This window comes from Stenella coeruleoalba, assembly GCF_951394435.1.
Source record: "Stenella coeruleoalba genome assembly, chromosome: 17".
Taxonomy (NCBI): domain Eukaryota; kingdom Metazoa; phylum Chordata; class Mammalia; order Artiodactyla; family Delphinidae; genus Stenella; species Stenella coeruleoalba.
Window position 1 is genome coordinate 65,604,672 of NC_137163.1, and position 25,021 is coordinate 65,629,692.

Consider the following 25,021-nt stretch of genomic DNA (forward strand, 5'->3'; position numbering starts at 1 on the left):
AGCGGGGCTACTCTTTGTTGAGGTGCACGGGCTTCTCATTGCGGTGGCTTCTCTTGTTGCAGAGCACGGGCTCTAGGCACGCGGGCTTCAGTAGTTGTGGCTTGCGGGCTCTAGAGCACAGGCTCAGTAGTTGTGGCGCACGGGCTTAGTTGCTCTGTGGCATGTGGGATCTTCCCCGACCAGGGCTCAAACCTGTGTCCCCTGCATTGGCAGGCGGATTCTTAACAACTGAACCATCAGGGAAGCCCCACTGTGGTTTTAAAATCTAAATAAGACAAAGACAATAAAATCTAAATGGAGAAGTGAGTGCTGCAGAGGAAGGATTGTATATTGGGAATCTGAGCTGCACTCTGCCTCTAGGGAGTTCTGTGACCTTGGGAAAGTCATTCCACCCTCTTGACCTCAGGCTCTGGCTCTTTCTTGGAGGAGGGTGGGACTTGATCTGTGGTCCTCAGCTCTAACTGTCAATCAGAATTCCCTGAGGAACTTATTATAAACAGATTCTTAAAGCTCACCTAGACCTTCTAAATCATCTAGGGTGGGACCTGGAATCTATTAGAGTTGAGGTCATCTCTAATCTTTAAGTGTGGAGTACCCCACAATTCTGTCCTTGACCCTTTCTCAGACTTTTCTCACGTCATATTTCCAGGTTCCCATGTCTTCAGTCCGAAGCTAAAAGCACAAAACTGAACTCATCGTTTTTTTCAGCCCTAAACTGTTCTGAAAATACCTAGATTTTGTATAGATGAATGGTACAAACTTCCCTCCAATCAGTGAAGCCAGAAAAGCCTGGATTCATTTTATATTCCCCACTCTTCCACCCAGTTAATCTTTCTGTCCTAAACATCTTTCCCCCTTATTCCCAGAGTCACTGCCCTAGCTCAGGCCTTCATCTGTTGCCTGGACTATTGCAATAGCCTCTTTCTTGCTTTCTCTGACTTGAATCTCACTGATTCCACCTTCTACCCCATCCATATCCCTCAGTTCCAGAGTGAACATTCTAACATAAAATATCTGCTAAAAAATCTTCAATGATTTTCCCATTGCTACTAGTTTAAAATCTAAATTCTCTTCCATTTAGACCCAGACATTCAAGGTCCTTCAAGATGTTACCCCAGGGACTTCCCTGCCCGTGCACCACAGCTACTGAGCCTGCTCTCTAGAGCCCATGAGCCACAACTACTGAGCCCACGTGCCACAACTACTGAAGCCCATGTGCCTAGAGTCCGTGCTCTGCAACAAGAGAACCATGGCAATGAGAAGCCCTCGTACCGCAACGAAGAGTAGCCCCTACTCGCCGCAACTAGAGAAAGCCCGCGGGCAGCAACGAAGACCCAACGCAGCCAAAAGTAAGTAGTAAATAAATAAATAAGATGTTACCCCAGCATTTCAAGGCCATTGGCAGTGGCTTTCCTGCTTGCAGTCTACTCAAAGCACTCTTCAGCCACTAGTGATCCCTCAGCTTCTCCATGTCTTTGTACATGTTGCTCTCCAATGGAAACATTATTCCTACACCTGTTTTCTGAGTATTATCTGCCCACTGCCAGCTCTGGGGAGCCTTCACAGTTCTTCTCCCAACAGACCGACAAACTACTTCTCCTTTGCGTCCCTTGTACTCTGTTTGTTACCGAGTCTAAGCTCATACTGCTCACCACACGACGGGCCAATAAATTGAGAGACGAGTTCTTGGGGCAAGGAATAGTGGCTTTATTCAGAAAATCAGCAGACCAAGAAGATGGTGGACTCGTGTCCCAAAGAACCATCATACGCGAGTTAGAATGCAGGCTTCTTTTATTCTAAAAGGGGAGGGGGTGTGGCTGGTGGCTGCAGACTTCTTGGTGCTGGAATCCTTTGTTCTTGCAGCTGTCCGCGTAGGTCAGATGCTGATGCTCCTGTAAACCTCCAACGAGACAAATGTTATTCTCTATTCTGCAACTTTTTATCTCTATATGAATGGAAAAGTGTTTATACCTTTAATGGTCAGAGCCTTGAGAATGGGCTATCCTGTATATTTCAGGCTACAGGCAACATTCTTAACTTGTAGCAATAGAATACAAAGGTTAAAGTAAAAGAAACAGATCCAATATGGAGTCAGATTTGTTCTTGACTATTACACACTCACACTTCCATAATAGCATTTATTTGATTGGGTTAAAATGCCTTTTCTGCATATCCACCCCCTCTATTGGAATGGAAGCTTTTGAGGGCCTGGAGCAACACCTGGCACAAAGCATGAATACGTGATGACTATGAATGAATGAATGAATGAATGACCCTCTCAGCGCTAAACATCCTATGAGTCTAGGAATGCTTCAGAACAAAATATGAGGTATAATATTAAATTCTGTGATTAAATTAACACCTGAGCAATAATTTGCAGCCAGGTGGGAATTTACAGAGAGCTCTGAGCAGGGAGTGGGCAGCTAAGACGGGGGAAAGAAGACTGACACAAGTGTGGGCAGGCAGGAGACTTCCCTGGCGGTCCAGTGGTTAGGACTCCCCACTTCCACTACTGCGGGCATGGGTTCGATCCCTGGTCTGGAAACTAAGATCCCAGAAGTCTCACTGCCCCACCCCGCCAAAAAAAATAAAGTCCTGGGCAGGCAGAAAAAATAAAGTCCTGGGCAGGCGGCACAGAAAAACAACGTCCTGACTGCAGCCCTGCCCAGTGCTGTCCTTAATGCCGAAGTTGCTAGGCTGTTTTACGAGATCGAATTAGAAGCGAAGTGGCTAGAAAATTAAGATCAACTTGATTGAAAGCCACTGAATAGCATAATGTCACAAAAGAACCGTTTAAGTGCTTAAAGCAAATTATTTTCACTTCCAGCTGCTTTTCTCCGACCGTCTTCTCAAGTATTGACATGTGCTAAGCCTAAAAAAGCTGAAACTATCCTTAGAAAAACGAAACGATGCAGAATTTCCAAAGTGAAGAAATCTTCCCATTGGCTCTCCCCTAGAGGGAAGCTTCACTGGCAGCCTCCTTAATGCTCCTGCAGTGACCAGGACTCAAATATGTGATTTCTGTGGTCCAGACCATCATCACTGTGAAAATTCTCTCTCTTTTACTACATTTCTTGTTTAAACAAACCTTAGAGGACTGTTTGGTGCCAGATTCTTAGAAATGGCGTACAGTGAATTTTTTTTTTCTTGACTGTTTATGCTGCCCAGCCTGTAGAATTTAACTTAAGAAAGAACGTTTCGTATAAGGTAGCAACGTGGATGAATAGTTTTTTTGTGTGCTTACTAAAAACGGGGGCTCCAAAGAACCAATCAAAAACCCATTAGGAATAATTCTGCTTTACCCAGTGATGGGCAGAAATCATGCAGAGAAATGGGAGGAAATTATAAAAGACCTTATTCTAAAGAGACAGCAGAATCAAATGTCAGTCACAGAACTGTTGAACGAAAACCAGACCAGCCAACAGCTCAGCCATAGGAATGGGCCACCACACCCCGTCCTCTGTGTCTCTCCTTCTGTGTCTCAGTCTCTCTCTGTTTCTGCCTCCGTCTCTCTCTCTCTCTTTCTCTCTCTCTCTCTCTCTCTCTCTCTCTCTCTCACACACACACACACACACACACACACTCTCCACAAATGGAACGCACTCGATCAGAACCATGTCAGGGCAAAGCCCGTCTTTTGGCTTGACACTTAAGCTTCCCAATAGTTATTGGTATGAAATTCTTTGACAGCAAAGAACAATGTCATTTACTATGACTCTTTTCTGTTCTGAAGATAAAGACAAAGTATCTTTGTTTTTTTTAAATTTTTATTGGAGTATAGTTGATTTACAATGTTGTATTGGTTTCAGGTGTACAGCAAAGAGAATCAGTTATACATATACATATATCCCCTCTTTTTTGGATTTCCTTCCCATTTAGGTCACCACAGAGTACTGAGTAGAGTTCCCTGTGCTCTACAATAGGTCCATATTAGTGATCTATTTTATATATAGTAGTGTGCATATGTCAATTCCAGTCTCCCAATTTATCCACCCCCCATCCCTGGTAACCATAAGTTTGTTTTCTACATCTGTGACTCTACTTCTGTTTTGTAAATAAGTTCATTTGTACCCTTTTTTTAGATTCTACATATAAGCAGTATCATATGACATTTGTCTTTCTGTGTCTGACTTAAGACAGGGTTTCTCATAATCACCTAAGGCCCAACATAATCTGACAGCCATTAGCCCTTCCATGTCATCTTACAACCTGCTTCCTCTCACTCTGTTTTTCAGCCGTAGTGGCTTCATTTCAGTCCTCATAAGTGCCAGGCTCGCTGCCACTTTAGGACCTATAGCATGCTGTTTCTTTACCTGAACCCTGTCCTCTATCCCTACACTCTTGATTCTAACTTATCCTTCGTATCTCAACTTGAACATCTCTTCTTCAAGAAAGCCTTCCTGGGCTTCCCTGGTGGTGCAGTGGTTGAGAGTCTGCCTGCTGATGCAGGGGACACGGGTCCGTGCCCCGGTCCCGGAAGATCCCACATGCTGCGGAGCGGCTGGGCCCGTGAGCCATGGCCGCTGAGCCTGCACGTCCGGAGCCTGTGCTCCGCAATGGGAGAGGCCACAACAGTGAGAGGCCCACGTACCGTAAAAAAGAAAGCCTTCCTGGATGCCCTAGGCCAGATCAACTTTGTTTTAGAAAGTCTCATGTTATCATATACCTTTACTTCATGTCACTCTTTGCATTTTGTCATAATGCATTTATTTGTGAAATTAATTAATGTCTCATCTCCCCAACCCCAGGGGTAAACTCCATGAAAGTTGGCACCCTTTTTAGATTTGCTAATCATTATATCTCAGTGCCTAGCAAGGTGCTCAGTCCATGGTAGGGACTCAGTGCTTTCTTGTTAAGTGAATGAATAAACAAACTAGTCCAAACAATCAAGAAAACAAAGCTAACTCTTTTCATTCTCTTTCTCAAGAACCTGAAGATATCCACACACTTTTAATTAAGATTTAACATGGACATTTTATTTTAGAGAAAAATGCACTTCAGGATTAATTACAGTTTCACAGGACAATGATGAAATCTTTAGCCACAGATTCTTTTCCTCTGTATCCCTTCCTAGACTTAATCCAGGTTCAGTGTAGCAGATGAAAATGTTGTATTTGTAAGTGGTCTCCTGGATCCATGCTCTTTCCAATGTGACTTGCGGTTCATCAGGAGATTTAGACTATTTCCCCAACCCTTGAATCTGGGCTAGTCTTGTTATTTACTTTGCTAATAGAATGTAGTGGAAATGACATTGAGCCGATTATGAACCAGTGCCTCAAGAAGTCTTGCATGCTTCTGTTCTTGGACTGCTGCCATACTACAAGACCAAGCCCAGGCTAGCCTGCTGGAGGGTGAGAGGCCGTGTGGAGCAATGTCGAGTTATCAGAGCAAAGGCAGTTCCAGATTAGCCCGCTGCCAACCTCCAGGCAGAGATACAGCCGAGATGGCCTCAGATCAGCAGAACTGCTCAGCCACCCTGTAGATTCCTAAGCAAAATAAATGCATATTGTTTAAGTTTGGAATGATTTGTGACATAGCAATAACTAACTGAGACGTCACTTAAGGCAATATTACTAGGCTTCTAAAAGAAATTACTATTACACCATCCCCTTTTTCCTGCTCCAATAGCATAGAACTTCCAGGTAGACAAATCTAGTTATAAATCTTCTCTGAAACATGTATTAAACCGATGAATTTGGACAAGTTAATTGATAGTTCTAAGGGTTAGATTTCTTATCTATAAAATAGAGCTAATAATATTGTCTCAGAGGAGGAATCTAGTTGTCCCCCGATATCTTATCTTCTTTTCTCAATGTTTTAGATCCCCCAACTTTTAGTTGGGCACATGGCCACCCACGTAGGTGTGTTGATGTGACTAAGTTCTGGCCAGTGAGCTCTAAGTGAAATATCATGTTGTAGAAACCTTCCTAAGGAAGCTGGTACATTTCCTTTGCCCCCTTTTTCTTCATCCCTTTCCTCTCTGTTGGCATTGCAGCTAGTGGTCACTTAACAGGGAGAAAGAGTTTGGGCCCCTACAGACTACAACAAGCGCAGAACTGTGAAACCAGCCCTAGACTGCCTAGCTCTGGACTTTTACGTGAGAGAAATAAAATTCTCCCTTGTTTAAGACATTGTTATTTTAGGTTTCTGTTACTCACAACTGAACCTAATCCTAGCTAATCTAAATACCTCCCTTGCTGGTTTGTTGTGAGCTAAGAGGTAATATAAATGCCTGACATCCTGCCTAGTATACAGTAAGTGATGATAAATGAATATAGCTCTTATTATTTTTTGATTGATAGTAATAATAGAGGCAGTACCAACATACCTCCACAGCTAATGTTGAGATAAAACTGGCAATATTGTTGAAGTCAGCTAAAGATATGGCTGTAGTCACAACATTTACATAATAGCATAGATCTATGACATGTTTGTTGATAATGTTATCTTAAAGAGTTTCCTTCTTAACTCATTCCTCACTAAAAAAAAGTTTTATCTTAATGAAATTTAGGAAACAGATATACATGAGCAATGTTAGTACAGCATTCACTTTGTCATAAATCTTAACTCACTCATGTAGAAATCCCCTCAAAATATGGCAAAACAGGAGAAGGTTTTTAGCATTTTATTCCCTCATAAACATTTCAAAACTATATTAAGAAAATGCAATCTTCATATGTACTTGAAAAGCAATGTTATATATATATATAATACTACATTTACTAAGGCCACACAGTTTCTTAACAGAAAATTATACCACAGCTTTAAAATACTGAAAAACTTTTTTTTTTTTTAGCTATTGGAAGAAGAAATCGTTTTTAGAAAACGTTTACCATTGTAACTCTGCCATTAGCTTCTTTGGTGTTCCCTACTGTGAAGACCATTATTTTGAGTCTTGGAAAGTCAGCAAAAAGGCATGCAGAACCTCCCCCAGTACTGAATCTATTTTTTAATACGAATTTTCCTCAGAAATATGGTGAAACACAGAGAAGTCATTCATCATGAGTTCCTCAAGCAAAAATTCTTGTTAATTATTCGAACACTGGAAAAAGAACTCACAGAGAAATACTGTTCGCGGTGGATTCCATACAGTATTTGGTAGTTAAGTGTTATTACCAGAGTAACTAACAGGTCCTAGTTTAACTGGAATGGGCCTTCCCCCATTAAGGTGGCTTTTAAAACTAATTAATTATGGAAACCTATTATGAAGACTTTAATAAGTCCTATGCTGTGGAGATCGAGATTTTTTTTTTAATGGCTATTCGAGGGAGTCCCCTGGTGGCCTAGTTGTTAGGATTTGGGGCTTTCACTGCCATGGCCCGTGTTCAATCTCTGGTTGGAGGACTGAGATCCCACAAGCAGCGTGGTGTGGCCAAAAATTTAAAAAATAATAAAAATTAAAAAAAAAAAGGGTATTAGAGGAAGCTGGTTGGAATATTCCAAGAAAACCCAAACTAATATAACAGGAGAGTCAAGAAAAGGTTTCAAGGTGGAAGTAGATTTGAAATATCTTAAGGATGGATGGCAGTCTGACTAGTGAGATACACAAGTACATGAGAAGCCTAAGTCAAGGCAACAAGTGGGACAGCCTGTGGTCAAGTTGCCTATCACTAGTGGTCAGTGGGATACTAGTTGGGAATAGTAGAACATACGGCTGGGAATGCAGATTGAGACTTTATAAGGGGTGCAATATGGGATGTTGTATCTAGTTCATTAGTAATTGGTAACCATTAAAGGGTTTTTAACAGAAAGGTTAAAAAAACCAGTGCTGACTTCACTGGGTGAATTCTACTAAACATTTACAGAAGAGTTAATACCAATTCTTTATGAATTCTTCCAAAAATTTGAAGGTGAGAGAGCACTTCCCAACTTGTTCTATGAGACCAGTATTACGCTGATACTAAAGCCAGGCAAAGACATCACAAGAAAAGAAAATTAGTCAATAGCAAACAAATAATTTAATTTAAAAATGGGAAAAGGGGCTTCCCTGGTGGCACAGTGGTTGAGAATCTGCCTGCCAATGCAGGGGACACGGGTTCGAGCCCTGGTCTGGGAAGATCCCACATGCCGCGGAGCAACTAGGCCCGTGAGCCACAACTACTGAGCCTGCGCGTCTGGAGCTTGTGCTCCACAACAAGAGAGGCCGCGATAGTGAGAGGCCCGCGCACCGCGATGAAGAGTGGCCCCTGCTTGCCACAACTAGAGAAAGCCCTCGCACAGAAACGAAGACCCAACACAGCCAAAAATAAATAAATAAAATAAAAATAGATCTCCTTAAAGTGGAAAGAATCACCCTATGAATAATGTTATCGTGAATATCATGCTAACAATTGAATAATTATTCCAATAAAATATTTAAAAAAAAAAAATAAAATAAAATAAAAATGGGAAAAGGATCTGAATAGATATATCTCCAAAGAATATATACAGATTGCCAATAAGCATATGAAAAGATGCTCAACACCATTAATCATAAGGGAAATGCAAATCAAAACCACAAGGGATACCTCTGTACACCCACTAGTTTAGCTATAATAGAAAAGACAGACAGTAATGAGTGTTGGCGAGTATGTGCAGAAATTGGAACCACCACAGACTGCTGGTGGAAATGTAAAATAGTGCAGCCATTTTGGAAAACAGTGTGGCAGTTCCTTAAAGAGTTAAACCTAGGGTTATATTATGACCCACAAATTCCATCCCTAAGTTTATACCCAAGAGAAATGAAAATATATGCTCACACAAAAACTTGTAAATGAATGTCCTTACAGCAATATTCATAACAGTCAAAAGGTAGACACAATCCAGGTGTCCATCAACTGGTGAATGGACAAACAAAATGTGGTATCTCTACACCCTACAACACGGATGGTCCTTGAGAAGAATATGCTAAGGGAAAGAAGCCAGTCACAAAAGACCACATAGTATACGATTCCATTTATGTGAAATGTCCAGGATAGGGAAATCTATAGAGACAGAAAGCACATTTGTGGTTGCCTAGTGGATGGAGAGAAGGGAGGGTTGGGACATGATACTTAAGGGGCACGGGTTCCTCTGAGGGATGATAAATATGTTCTAAAATTGATTGTGGTGAAGATTGCACAACTCTGTAGACATACTAAAAACCACTGAATTGTTTTAAAACAAAATCAGTGCTATGTTTGAGGGAGAGGAGAGAAACAAAAAGCACTGAGACAAGTTATGAGGTGATTACTTTTCTAATCTAAACTCTTAGAAGAGAAGATTTCTCAGGTCCTTTCTTCCTTCACTCTCCAGACTCATTCCCTTCCAATGCAATTAGGACACTCTTAGTTATCAAATCTATACTTGATAAATTGATAAATACACTACAGGATTGGGTTTGGGAAGAAGAGATCATAAAAGGAGCACCCAACTCTTTAGTGACCATTTTTATTATTTAAGTAACCAAGGGAAAAGGCCCATTTCTCAATTGTTTACTTAAAGGTCAAGAGTTCCAACTCAGATTCTAGGTAAGAGATATTTCGCTGATGTAGAGCCTCATACTAAATGGTGAATGAGTTTCTGCTTTGTGCCTGGAACGTAGTAGTTCCCCATAATATTTTTTAAATAAACGAATAAATTTAAAGAATAAAAATAGATTTTATGATAAGTGTTATATAAACACGGCCATGAAAGACATTGTGAGATGAGGAAATAACACATAATCTTAAACTTGGTGATGGAGAAAAATTAAGAATGAAGAGAAAGGAATATTCAATTACTTAACAAGACATGAAGCCTCTAAACAAACACAGGGACACTAAGCGGGGGAAGTGGCAGGGGGTGGTGGTGGTGGTGGGATGAACTGGGAGATTGGGATTGACATATATACACTAATATGTATAAAATAGATAACTAATGAGAACCTGCTGTATAAAAAAATAAATAAAACTCAAAAAAAAGACATGAAGCCTATAAAATATGTCATGAGTTCCTTCCATCCCTTTCAGGGAAAAAAAATTGTAAAGAAAAAGAAATAATAAATTGTAAAGTGATATAAAAGAGTAAGAATATTGCACCTTAAAAATATAGAGACAAAAATTAATTAATGTAATCCATCATACCAACAGTCCCAAGGAGAAAAATTATATGATCATATTGGTAGATGCATAAAAAGCATTTGATCAAATCCAATACTGATTCACGATAAAAGCTCTCAGCAAACTAGGAATAGAGGGAAATTTTCTCAGTTTGAGAAAGAATAAAAAAGGGAATTATACATCCAGAAACCAAAGCCTTTTAAGGATGCAAAGCAGAAAAATAAGCTGTTACTCATGCAAAATTTTGCTAAGGTAAAAAGTGCAATAAAGGAAAAAGAGATTAAGGGAAAAGAATAAGGAAATAAAAGAAAACAACGGAAAATTGGGAAGTAAAAAAAAATAAGGAGCGGTCTTCAGTATCCAAAATTGAAAATAATAGTCAAACAGTCATCAGAAACACCACCCTGAGACTGTCATGTTCTCCCAACCAGTTCTAGCCAGAGAGATCTGGTTTCTCATATCTAGAGAGCTTCTGTTCTTTGTTCTAGGGAATAATTAGGAAGTTGGGAAGAAATAAGCCCAAGATTCAGGGATTACTAACTGCTGTCTCACAAGAATGATGATTAAAATATCGTGATTAAGAATCAAGGAACTTTAGCCCCTCTGAGTGCTGATTACAAAGTGATTAGGAGGGATTACTGTGAGATTAACAATGTTTGCAAGGAAGATGATTTGATTCATTCCAGGCGTTAGGGACAGAGGTGGCAGATGGTTTCATTATACCAAGAGAAACTGTAAAACATACAGAATAAAAGACAGTTGAGTTTTTACCCTATTTTATTTGAAAAAGAAAAAAAATAGCTCTTTATGGGAGATGACATGTTTAAAGTTGCACAGTCTTACATCATACCTTTCCAATCTGTCAAGAGTGTGAAAATGATGTGATTAGTTTCTGTCTGGGAGGAATGGTGAGATCCAGATAATGAAAACATTAAGGGTAGGTGCCCATTAAGGGTAGGTGCCCATTTTTGTATTAATTAAAAACCCTTTGATGAGAATTTATGATGTGAACTAACTTGCTTGGTTTACAATTTAGACAGGTGTGGAAGGAAGCAGAGTAGTTTAGATGTTCAAACTAGTACTTGCATATGCAGATGACATGTTAATGATTTTATCAACCGATGAGTCTGTAAAAAGCATCCCTTGAATACTGAAGCATATGTTTAAAGCAGCTGGTTCTAAAATAAGTTTTAAGACCAGCTATTTGCTTGATAGGGCTGACAAATATGAACAGGTGATCATCTTGGAAGAGGCTATTGTTTAAAAATGAACCAATTGGGAGTTTAGGACGGTTTTTAAAGAGTCAAAACATTGAAAAAATCAAACAGAAAATAAATGTAGCAGATAAGTTAGTGTCTCTCTGGCAGATTTGGAAGTTATTTTGTTGTACTGAATGTGTTATTAATCAAAAAAATTTCTCATTGCCTTGAGCCATATGGAAGTGATTTGCCATGTTTTTCTTGCTGTCCATTTACAAAGTTATGTTTGAGGGAGCTGGCAAAGTGCCTTTAAAAAAACACTATCTTTACAAAGATACCTTAATGAGCTGATTGAAGACAAGATTCTTTGCATGGCAGCCGTGAGTGATGTGGTTGTCTTAACTTGTAAGAAGAGTCTATATATGAAAGAACTTGACAAAAAAATTCTTTCTCAAATACTTCTGCTATTCTGAGACATACTTAGGAAGCATGTACACTAAGTACACTGACTACCTAGAATTATCTATATAATATCTGTATAATTCAGTCAGTACAGTTTGACATATATACACTAATACGTATAAAATAGATAACTAATGAGAACCTGCTGTATAAAAAATAAATAAAACAAAACTCAAAAAAAGAAAGACATGAAGCCTATAAAATATGTCATGAGTTCCTTCCATCCCTTTCAGGGAAAAAAAATTTTATCATCTTTTGAAAACATTTAATATGATGAAGAGACTTACTAATGTAAAACTAGTCAAAGGCCGCTGAATCCTCTCTTGAAGGAAAATGATGTAAGGGAAAGAGCCAGGAGATGAGAGTCCAGATATCTAGTTTTCTGGGAGTTCCCCAGAAGTCCAGGGGTTAGGACTTGGTGCTATCACTGCAGTTCAATACCTGGTCAGGGAACTAGGATCCCACAAGCTGCACAGTCCAAAAACAAAAAGATATTTAGTTTTCAGGACCAAGTCCACCGCTGGTTGTCACTCACTCTTTCTCAACCTTGCTTCCTTCACGTGTGAAAAGAAGTATAAAGTAATAGTAACTAATGTTTATAAAATTCTTGCTACCTCTCAGGCACTGTTAAAACAGTTTACATATAATTATTTCATCTCCCCAAAACAACCTCTAGTAGATACTATTATTGTCCCCATTTTATAGTAAATTGAATGGAGATAATAAAACATAACAGACCTCCCATAAGAATATATTATTAAAATGTAAGGGATTCTTTTTAGTCTTAATAATATGAAATCTAAACTACAGAGTAGTTTGGGTATACTCCAACCTAAGAATAGAGGAGTTAGATTAAAAATTTCCTTGTATGCCCATTCATGATTAAAAAAAAAAAAAAAGCTTAGCAAACTAGAAATAGATGGATATGTTCTTTTTAAAAAATTAATTAATTTACTTTTTTTTTTTTTTTTTGGCTGCATTTGGTCTTCGTTGCTGTGCGCCGGCTTTCTCTAGTTGCGGCGAGCCGGGGCTACTCTTCGTTGCGGTGCGCGGGCTTCACATTGCAGTGGCTTCTCTTGTAGAGGAGCACGGACTCTAGAGCGCAGGCTCAGTAGTTGTGGCACATGGGCTTAGTTGCTCCGCGGCACGTGGGATCTTCCCAGACCAGGGATTGAACCCACGTCCCCTGCACTGGCAAGCAGATTCTTAACCACTGCGCCACCAGGGAAGTCCCTGATGGATATGTCCTTAATTTGATAAAAAGAATCTATAAAAAGCATGCAACAAATATTATACTTGATGGTGAAATACTAAAAGTATTCCTCCCTGAAATCAAGACCAGAACATGTATACTCATTATCACTATTTTTAAAAACACTGAACTACAGTACTTAGCCAATGCAATAAGTCAAAAAAAAAAAAGAAATAAAAGTTATAAGAATGGCAAAGGAAGAAATAAAACTGTCATTATTCACTGATGATGTGACTGTGTATGTAGAAAATATAAAAGAATCTGCTGTGAATGTAGCAAGGTCACTGGATACAAGGTCAATATTTTAAAAATCAATGTTATTTCTATATAATGACAACAATTGAAAATGAAAATTTTAAAATAACATCACTTAGAAATAACAGGTGTTGGCAAGGATGTGGAGAAAAGGAAACACTTGTGAACTGTTGGTGGGAATGTAAATTGGTGCAGCCACTATGGAAAACAATATGGAGATTCCTCAAAAAAGTAAAAATAGAGCTACCATATGATCCATCAACTCTACTTGAGTATTTATCCAAGGAAAATGAAAACACTAACTCAAAAAGATATATGGATGGCTTCACAGGCGAATTCTATCAAACATTTAGAGAAGAGTTAATACCTATCCTTCTCAAACTCTTCCAAAATATAGCAGAGGGAGGGACACTCCCAAACTCATTCTACAAGGCCACCATCACCCTGATGCCAAAACCAGACAAAGATGTCACAAAAAACAAAACTACAGGCCAATATCTCTGATGAACATAGATGCAAAAATCCTCAACAAATTCTAGCAAACAGAATCTAACAGCTCATTAAAAGGATCATCACACACAATGATCAAGTGGGATTTATCCCAGGAATGCAAGGATTCTTCAATATACGCAAATCAATCAATGTGATACACCGTATTAACAAATTGAAGGATAAAAGCCATATGATCATCTCAATAGATGCAGAAAAAGCTTTCAACAAAATTCAACACCCATTTATGATGAAAACTCTCCAGAAAGTAGGCATAGAGGGAACCTACCTCAACATAGTAAAGGCCATATATGACAAACCCACAGCCAACATCGTTCTCAATGGTGAAAAACTGAAACCATTTCCTCTAAGACCAGGAACAAGACAAGGTTAACCACTCTCACCACTATTATTCACCATAGTTTTGGAAGTTTTAGCCACAGCAATCAGAGAAGAAAAAGAAATAAAAGGAATCTAAATTGGAAAAGAAGAAGTAAAACTGTCACTGTTTGCAGATGACATGATACTATACATAGAGAATCCTAAAGATGCTACCAGAAAACTACTAGAGCTAATCAATGAATTTGGTAAAGTATCAGGATACAAAATTAATGCACAGAAATCTCTTTCATTCCTATACACTAATGATGAAAAATCTGAAAGAGAAATTAAGGAAACACTCCCATTTACCATTGCAACAAAAAATAAAATACCTAGGAATAAACCTACCTAAGGAGACAAAAGACCTGTATGCAGAAAACTATAAGACACTGATGAAAGAAATTAAAGATGATACAAACAGATGGAGAGATATACCATGTTCTTGGATTGGAAGAATCAACATTGTGAAAATGACTCTACTACGCAAAGCAATCTACAGATTCAATGCAATCCCTATCAAACTACCAGTGATGTTTTTCACAGAACTAGAACAAAAAATTTCACAATTTGTATGGAAACACAAAAGACCCCAGGATTTGCTCAGCCAAAGCAATCCTGAGACAGAAGAACGGAGCTGGGGAATCAGGGTCCCAGACTTCAGAGTTACTTCAAAGCTACAGTAATCAAGACAGTATGGTACTGACACAAAAACAGAAATATAGATCAATGGAAAGGGATAGAAAGCCCAGAGATAAACCCATGCACATATGGTCACCTTATCTTTGATAAAGGAGGCAAGAATGTACAATGGACAAAAACGGCCTCTTCAATAAGTGGTGCTGGGAAAACTGGACAGCTACATGTAAAAGAATGAAATTAGAACACTCCCTAACACCATACACAAAAATAAACTCAAAATGGATTAAAGACCTACATGTAAGGCCAGGCACTATACAACTCTTAGAGGAAAACATAGGCAGAACACTCTATGACATAAATCACAGCAAGATCCTTTCTGACCCACTTCCTAGAGAAACGGAAATAAAAACAAAAATAAACAAATGGGACCTGATGAAACTTAAAAGCTTTTGCACAGCAAAGGAAACCATAAACAAGACAAAAAGACAACCCTCAGAATGGGAGAAAATATTTGCAAACAAAGCAACTGACAAAGGATTAACCTCCAAAATATACAAGCAGCTCATGCAGCTCAATATCAATAAAACAACCTAATCCAAAAGTGGGCAGAAGACTTAAATCGACATTTCTCCAAAGAAAATATACAGATTGCCAACAAACACATGAAAGGATGCCGAACATCACTAATCATTAGAGAAATGCAGATCAAAACTACAATGAGGTATCACCTCACACCAGTCAGAATGGCCATCATCAAAAAATCTACAAACAATAAATGCTGGAGAGGGTGTGGAGAAAAGGGAACACTCTTGCACTGTTGGTGGGAATGTAAGTTGATACAGCCACTATGGAGGATCCTTAAAAGACTAAAAAGAGAACTACCATATGACCCAGCAATCTCACTACTGGGCATACACCCTGAGAAAACCATAATTCAAAAAGAGACATGTAGGGACTTCCCTGGTGGCGCAGTGGTTAAGAATCCACCTGCCATTGCAGGGGACACAGGTTCAAGCCCTGGTCTGGGAATATCCCACATGCCGTGGAGCAACTAAGCCCATGTGCCACAACTACTGAGCCTGCGCTCTAGAGCCCGCAAGCCACAACTACTGAGCCCGCATACCACAACTACTAAAGCCTGCGTGCCTAGAACCTGTGCTCCACAATGAGAGAAGCCACTGCAATGAGAAACTCGTGCACCACAACAAAGAGTAGCCCCTGTTCGCCCCCGTGAGTAGCAACGGAGACCCAATGCAGATAAATAAATAAATAAATTTATATTAAAAAAAAGAGAGAGATATGTACCACAATGTTCATTGCAGTGCTATTTACAATAGCCAAGACACGGAAGCAACCTACATGTCCATCGACAGATGAATGGATAAAGAAGATGTGGCACATATATACAATGGAATATTACTCAGCCATAAAAAGAAATGAAACTGAGTTATTTGCAGTGAGGTGGATGGACCTAGAATCTGTCATACAGAGTGAAGTAAGTCAGGAAAAACAAATACCATATACTAACACATATATGTGGAATCTAAAAAAAAAATGGTTCTGATGAATCTACAGTCAGGACAGGAATAAAGACACAGACGTAGAGAATGACCTTGAGGACATGGGGAGGGGGAAGGGTAAGCTGGGACCAAGTGAGAGAGTAGCATTGACATATATACACTACCAGATGTAAACTAGATAGCTAGTGGGAAGCAGCCGCATAGCACAGGGAGATCAGCTCATGCTTTGCGACCACCCAGAGGGGTGGGATAGGGAGGGTGGGAGGGAGGGAGACGCAAGAGGGAGGGGCTATGGGGATATATGTATACGTATAGCTGATTCACTTTGTTATACAGCAGAAACTAATACAACATTGTAAAGCAATTATACTCCATAAAGATGTTAAAAAAAAAAGGTTCAAATGACAATTATGATTGGAAACTGTTGTTCACTTGAAATGAGGCACAAAGAATCATGTTGATCAAGTAACATGTACAAGTAAAACATAATCTTAATTTTTAAAAAAGATATTTATTACAGCATTATTTATTACATATTTATTATAGCATTATTTACAATGGCCAAGACATGGCAACAACCTAAATGTCCATCAATTAATGAATGAATAAAGAAAATGTGATACATATATACAAGGGAATATTATTCAGCCATAAAAAAGAATGAAATCTTGCCATTTGTAACAATATGGTTGGACCTTGAGGGCATTATGCTAAGTGAAATAAGTCACACAGAAAAAGATAAATACCATGTGATCTCACTTATATGTGGAATTTTAAGAAGAAAAAATGAGCTCATGGATATAGAGAACAGATTGATGGTTGCCTGAGATGTGAGAGGAAGGTGAGAAAAATGGGTGAAGGGGGTCAAAATGCACAAATTTCCAATTATAAAATGAAAGTCATAGGGATATAATACACGACATGGGTGACTATAGTTGATAATCTGTATTGCATATTTAAAAATAACTAGCAGAGTGAATCTAGAAAGTTCTCATCACAGAAAAAAAATTTTGTAACTATATGTGGTGATGGATGTTAACTATTCAGTGTGGTGATCATTTTGCAGTATATACAAATATTGAATCACCGCATTGTACACCTGAAACTAATGTAATATGTCAATTATATTTCAATACAAAAATATCACTTAGCATTTAAAAATTCATGCTACCTAGGAATAAATCTAATGAAGTACAAAACACCTTCATACAAAACCACAGAACTGTATTGAAAGAAAAATAAATAAAATCTAAGTACACAGAGAAATATGCCATATTTGTGGATTGGAAGACAATATTGTAAAGATGTAGTTCTTCCCAAATTGATCTAAGATATTCAATGTAAATCCAATACCAATTGCAGCAGGTTTTTTTTTGATGGAAATTTATTACTTGATTCTAAAATTTATTTGGAAAGTCAAAGGACCAAGAATAGCAAAGATAATTATACAGAAGAACAAAGTTAATGGATAATGGACTTATAAAACTGCAATAATTGATTAGTGTGTCTTTGGTACAAAAATAGACAAATAGACCAGTGGAACAGAACAGAGGTTAGAAACAGAACCACTGCAGTGTCATGGGAAAAGAAGTGGTCTTTTCAAATAATGCCAAGTTAATTGATATCCATATGGGAAAAAACCGAAAATTGAATCGTATCTCTCACCATACCCAAAATTAATAGCAGATGAATTTTAATTCCAAACATGAAACAATAACACTCCTAGAAAGAAGATAGATGGGAATATTTTCATGAGTTTAAGGCAGGCAACAATTTCCTAAACAGGACATAAAAAACACTAACCATAAAGAGTCTATAAGTTGGACTATATTAAAATAAGAATTTATGTTCATTAAAAGAGTGAAAAGGAAAACTACCAAGTGAAAAAGTTATTAGTAATACAAATATTCAACCAAAGAATCATATCTGTATATATGAAGCATTCCAACTAGTCAGTAGGAGAAAGCAGACTGCTCAATAGGACAATGGGCACAAGACTTACATTGGCATTATAAAAAGGATACCCAGTCAATAAACATACGACAAGATGCTCACTTTTATTAATCACCAGGAAAATGCAAATTAAAACCACTGCACACCGACCAAAATAGCTAAAATTAGTAAGACTGACAATACCAAATGTTGGCAAAATGTGAAGTAATTTCAATTTTCATACACCGCTGGTGCAAGTGTAAATGTGTATAACAACTTTGAAAAACTGTTTGACAATATCTACTGAAGTTGAACTTCTCAGATCCTCCATTTTTCACTGTATAGCCAAGGAAAACTTACACACGTGCACTAAAAGTCACGTACACAAATGTTCATAGCAGGACCCTTCATAATAGCTCAAAACTCAAAACAATTCAAATGTTCATTAATATTTGATGGATAGCTATATTATGAATGGATACATATATTATAGTATTTTCATACAGTAGAATACAGCAATGAGGATGTACAGCCTACAACAATAGGACTGATTTTCACAAATACTAATGTTGAATGAAAATGAGATTCATAATAATACATACTTTTGATACCATTTTTATAAGGATCAGAAACAGGCAAAGCTATGATGAAAGAAGTCAGAATAGTAGTTAGCTTTGGAGTGAGGCATGGCTAAGTGGTGGTGCCAGGGGGCTTTCTACGGTATTGGTCATAATCTATTTCTTGATCTGAGTGGTGGTTCTATGGGTATGTTCACTTGACAAAAATTAGTTGGCTGAACATTTCTGTAGATATACTTCAATAAAACATTTACTGAAAAAGAAGTTCACTTCTAGGTTCATAGAACTATGGAAATTTATGGGCCGGAACAAACAGAGGATATAAACATAATTGTTCTTCAGGAAATTCTTGAGGACCCTGTTGAAATGATGACTATGACATTACAAGCACTGGAAGAGAATAAAGATACATGGGGTTTGAATTTTTTCTTTTTAATTGACAATGTAAGATCAGAACTTTATTTTACTACCGTGACAAAGAATAGTGTTTATTGTTGACTTTACTAAGAAAATATACCCACGCCTATACTCTTTATTTAATTTTTATTTTATATTGGAGTATAGTTGATTTACAGTGTTGTGTTAGTTTCAGGTATATCCACTACTATATTCTTTCTGCTTCTGAATATTATATGTAATTCTCCCTTTTCACATTTATTCATTTCCAGAATGTCTGTTTTCAAATTTCTAATGCTCCCGTCTCATGTATTCATTGAACTTTATTTACATTATTATTTTTTTCTTTCCCCTTAACTAACAATTCTCACTGGTAAGTAGCAAGGTTCAAACTCAAAGTAGCTGATGTAAATTCTCAGGATAGCAGGCTACTGCAAACTACAGTGAAGTCTTTCTCTCTTGTCACTTATGAAAAATTGATAAGTTTAGGGCAGCATTCCAAATACATTTCAAACACATTAGCATTGAAATTTAAATGGTGGAAAGGAAAATCTGATTAATAATCTGCTAAATCAAAGTTCTTATGATGAAATTCAAAGATTTTATTCCTTTCAATAATCAAGGCAGAAACACAAGAGCAACAGTAAATTGCAGTTTTACCTGGAACCCTGGTTTTACATTCTCCACGTTAGAACTTCCTGGATACTTAGAAAGTTAATTCTAGAACAAGCCTATTTCTGTACCTCAGAGGGTACCTGTACAACAAAGAATTGGGCAGTACATTTCTACTTTTTAAAAAATTTCTATATCCCAGGTTTCTGAGAGCCTTAGGAGTAAGTTGCCTTTGGGCAACTTCAGATCTGGTACATAAACAATTCAGATTCTTCTTATAAGCACAGATAGCTAGAAGCAAAATTCTTCAGCATGGGTTAGAATCTCTCCGGGGAGAAATCAAAGTCTTTTGCCTTTCAAAAATTGTCAGTGACCCGAGGCAAAAAAGTTTAGAAACAAATTTTCATCGATACTAGGACCTGTGCTACAATTATACACCTTCCTACCCTCCTAGCCTTTCCTTATCAAGAGGCTTCTGTTAACCAAAAGAGAACAGGTTGAAGCCCAAAGTCTTTGAAGTGGAAGCTCATCTTATCAGGAACTAATCTGTGACATCAACATTGTTAAGACATAAAAACCAGAACTACCATGTTTGAGGCCAATTTGGCCAATTTTCCTCCTTGTGTCATCCAGCTGATGTAAAGAATCTTACTGTCCATTAAGCACTCAGCTAGGATGACACAAACCACGAAGAAAGGATTTCTGCAGCTGCATTCTGCCCAGCATTTTGAAGGCCAGAGTGGCATTATGAATATGTACTTTTCAAATTGGGCTCACCTAACATCCTAAAGTCAGTGTAATCAAAAGAATAAGCATTTTGTTGCCTTCTCAGAGACCATGATTTGTGTAACAAGTTAAAGTCCTGATGTACAGTAAATGTGGTATAAACACTCTAAGAAATTCAGGTTCTCTGTCAAACTTGAAGTCAAAGCACACAGAGGAGAAAAGAGTTCAAGATGACTAGCCAGGAAAACAGGGGACAGAACTCACTCTTCATTCTGCGTCTGCTCTGGGATAGAAGTGAACCATTCCTATCTAAGGAACTTTTTGCGCATCTCATATGCCTTATTCCACACCCCATTTGAAATTAAAAACGGCATGTGAACTCTCTGTGTTCCAACTGCCATGTTTCATTGATTTTAAGACATATTTTCCCCATTTTTATATCTCTGAAATTGGAATATATTTTACAGTTGGTGACATCCAACAATTACAATTGTCAGCATTTAAAATTTCTTGGTGCTACGTAAAATAATAATGCATCTTACAATTAACCCTGCCTTAGAATAAATCAAGTATGGTATATATAAGTGAAACTACTCCCTCGAATGCCAGAGAATTCTGACAGGGGCAGTTATTTAAATATTTTTCTTGACAGAAATTAGATTAAAAGAGATTTAAAGATATACTAGGCAAATTTGACGTGTGACTCTTGTTTGAATCCTGATTTGAACAAACCAACCATAAAGGACATTTTGGGGGCAATCAGATAATTTTGAGAACTAACTGGGTATTAGATGAATTGTGAAAGTGTGCTAATACTGTGATTTAAGGAAAAGGCTCCTTGGGAATTCCCTGGCGGTCCAGTAGTTCGGACTCTATGCTTCCACCACAGGGGGTATGGGTTTGATCCCTGGTTGGGGAACTAAGATCCTGCATGCCGTGCAGCGCACCCAAGAAAAAAAAAAAAGAAAACGGGTCCTTATCTTTTAGAGGCACATAGTGAAATATTATGAATGAAATGATATAATGTCTGGGATTTAGTTTAAAATAATCCAAGGAAGGGATGGGGGGCATAGAGGGTGGTGATAAAAGATTGGTCATATGTTGATAATTGCTGAAGTGGGGTAATGGGTTCATTATACTCTTCTCTCTACTTCTGTATATGTTTTAAAATTCCCACAGTGAAAAAAGTTTTTAAATGTCCTAAATTCTGAGTGATTAGGTTTCTATTTACATATTAATATTTCTACAGACTACTCCATATATCCATTAAATTATTTTAAAAACAGATTTCAATTCTCTTCACTGTTCCTCCAAATATACATGTAAGTAAATTTCCTCACCAAAATGTATTTACAATTTATATAGTATTTATTTATTGAAAGCTTCAGTAGTCCACAAACACTTGGAAGTATTTAAGACTGTAAAACCCTAACAAATACAACTTTCTCTCCAGAAAGTATACATTTTTAGAAAAGAAATGCTAATAAAGGAGGGACAGTGCTGCACTGTGGGAGAGACAGGCAAGTGAGGTCTAGCTCCACCACTAAAAAGCTATGAATAAACAAACGCACAAACAAAAAAGAAAGAAAGAAAAAGGAAAACAAACAAAAGTTATGAGATGGAGCAAATCAATCAAGTCCATCTTTCATTAAATTAGGATAATGTTAACTGCTCTATCTGCTGCAGAGTGTTTGGAGATTCAAATAAATAGTAAATGTAACAGCCCCTTAATCGTTAAAAAAAGTTTTTTAAACGGTGCTCTTTGTAGCAAGCCTTCAATAAAATGTACCTTTAGATTAGAATCTGAGGTCGTGTCAACACAGCAGTTGAGAGAAAAAAATTCAGTCATCTAACTGATTGTTCTGCTATGTGACACCAAACAACCAGTTTGGCTGAGTTTCTCACTGGCTTATCCAAACAAAGATGTTTCAGTCCTATTGTCACAATCCTCAAAAGTCAGCCCTTGGCCACACGTGAAGTCAGGCACTGGCTGCGCACCACGTGTTGAGCAGCTCTGCAAGCTCCAGCTGACTCTCTGTTAACGAGGTTAAAGGGAGGGAACAGTTAGGAGGATAGGTTCAGCACAAAGTTGATGGAGATACATAGGACCCTGTTTGAGACGTTAAAAGACATGCAGCCTGAACATGCACAAACAGCAAGCAAGTGAAGCCTCTGCTTTGCCTGGGCCCTTCATATGTGTTGGTATATTTCCAGATAGTTTTAAAAGTTAGAGACTTTCTGAAATATCTGTCCTCAAAGCCTCTTTCATTTGTTCTGTGTTTCTTTCATCCCTATTGGTAATGCATTTAGCCCATTCTTGGCAGGAAGTCTTCCCTGGTGTGTGCTGGGGAGAACTGTCCAAGTATACATACAGAGAAAGTGAGAGAGTTGGAACTGAAAGCTATGGGAATATCAAGCCCAATAATATTTTTAATCCCTTAAAGATGACAGTCATCTTTAATTTATTAAAATGCTTACATCATTTCTTTGTAAAACCTTCATTGTTTCAGAAACAGATCTAGTCACTCTTTTCACTCTCCCATGGAATTAATGTTCCATTGGAAATGAGACAAGTCTTTCCCCTGATTTTCTCTTTGAGCCTCAACAACTTGCTTATACAACTTGTTTATACAACCAATGTTGCCACTATTAAGCACTGTGATCTTGCACAAGTCCCTTAACCTCTCTGAGCAACCGCCTTCCTAATCTGTAAAATGAGTGGGTTTGATCAGCTGCTCCTTTCAGATCTGTAATTTTCTGAACTTCTGTATTCTTTAATGCCTACCAGAATGCTCACAAAACAGATGATTTGATTGATATTATTTTCTTGCCAACTGAGATTTACCCAACAAATAATTTTCTTAAAATTCTTTTTATTTGAAAATATTTCTAACATGCACTATAACCTTTTAGTAAATTCAAATGCTAGATCATTAGTATAACACTAGTAAATTAAATCTGACAGAATATTAAAAATATCATATATCAAATCCAACTAAAATTTATTCCAAGAGTGCAAGGATGGTTTGATACTAATAAGCATATTAATATAATTCAGCACCAGCAAGACTAAAGAGAAAGAATATATAAATATATTGATTGATGATGAAAGATATTTGATGAAATTCATATTTTTTCTTATTTCTAAATTAACACTATAAAGAATCTTTACTGGGAATTCCAGTGGTTAGGACTGGTTAGGTGGTCCAGTGGTTAGGACTCTGAACTTTCACTGCTGAGGGCCTGGGTTCAATCCCTGGTCGGGGAACTAAGATCCCACAAGCTGCACAGCATGGCCAAACGAAAAAGAAAAACAGAAAAGTAAAACGTTAAAAAAAAAAATCTATATTAATACAGTAAAAAGAAATTATTTTAAACCCAGAGCCAACCTCATACTTAATAATGAAATTCACAAAAATTTCCTTGTAGTCTATAGTGCTTTAGCCTCCAAAAACTGTAAGAAAGAAAAAAATTATAGGTATGTGCATTTTTATAGTTAACTTTTATCAGAGTCTCAAAGGGATAAAGCATGCCAAAAATGCTCCAGAGGCATTTCCATTAATATCAGGAACAAGAAAAGGATTCTTGCTATTACCTATATTATTTAATAAAATTCTGGGATTTCTGGCTAATGCCTGAAGACAAGAAACAGAACCAAGAGGCATAACTATTAGGAATGAGAAAGATTAAATCATTGTTATTTGAGGACAATATGATTGTATTAATTTCTTTTGATTGCAAGACATAGAAGCATGCTCGAGTTATATTAGTTATACCAATTGATTATGAAGATACACAGGTAGCCTAGAGGATAGGAGTCAGCCACACTGAGGGGGATGTTGCTCAGGACAAACAAATATAATCATCTGATGATAGGTGTCCCTTGTTCTTTACCCCTGTGCTGCACCATGAAGGTGATTGATCGATTGATCGCCTATTTCTGCTATAATTAACTCACTGACAGAATCTATATGTCTCTTCTTTGTAAACAAACTTGCTCTTTCCAAGTTCCTGCTCATCGGGACAAACCAAAGTGTTTGTAAATCCTGATCCAGGCCAGCCCTCCTTTTAGTATGAGAGAAATGTAAAGGAGAAATCCTATCCTTGCTGTTTGTCATTCAGGAAAATCCACACTATTTTTCAGGATCCATAATGCTGAAATCAATTTCTGGGATGTGCTGTAATACTGAACACAGCTACCTATTAACCAGATGCATATGTATTCAGTATCTGTCAATACTTCACTGGGAGAAACCAAACTAGCCACTGGCTCTGATCTAGAAAGGGATAGCAATTCAGTTAGATGAAGTCAAACTTTACATTCAAACAGCTTGTTCACGAAACTGAAGTATGGCTATTCTGCAACTACGCATGACAGATTATAGTGTCTGAGAGTGTTGCGGGGCATCCTCAGACCTACTGTAGATTTCACCCAAGGGACAAAGGAAGGCTAGCCCTACAGAGTGCGTTTGAATGGGCAGTAGGGGAAATAAATAGTTGTGTTCTGCTTGTACCCTGTAGA

At 37.8% G+C, this 25,021-nt stretch overlaps 1 protein-coding gene across 1 annotated transcript in view; it reads left to right on the plus strand.

Annotated features, from left to right (window-relative positions):
• Window positions 1-1,088: 1,088 nt before the first annotated feature.
• Window positions 1,089-25,021, plus strand: part of NCOA2 (nuclear receptor coactivator 2) — a 358,377-nt gene continuing 334,444 nt past the window's right edge. Inside the window, exon 1 of the mRNA XM_079902510.1 lies at window positions 1,089-1,349. The gene's annotated coding sequence lies outside the window, so the exon portion shown is untranslated. The remainder of the gene's footprint in view (window positions 1,350-25,021) is intronic.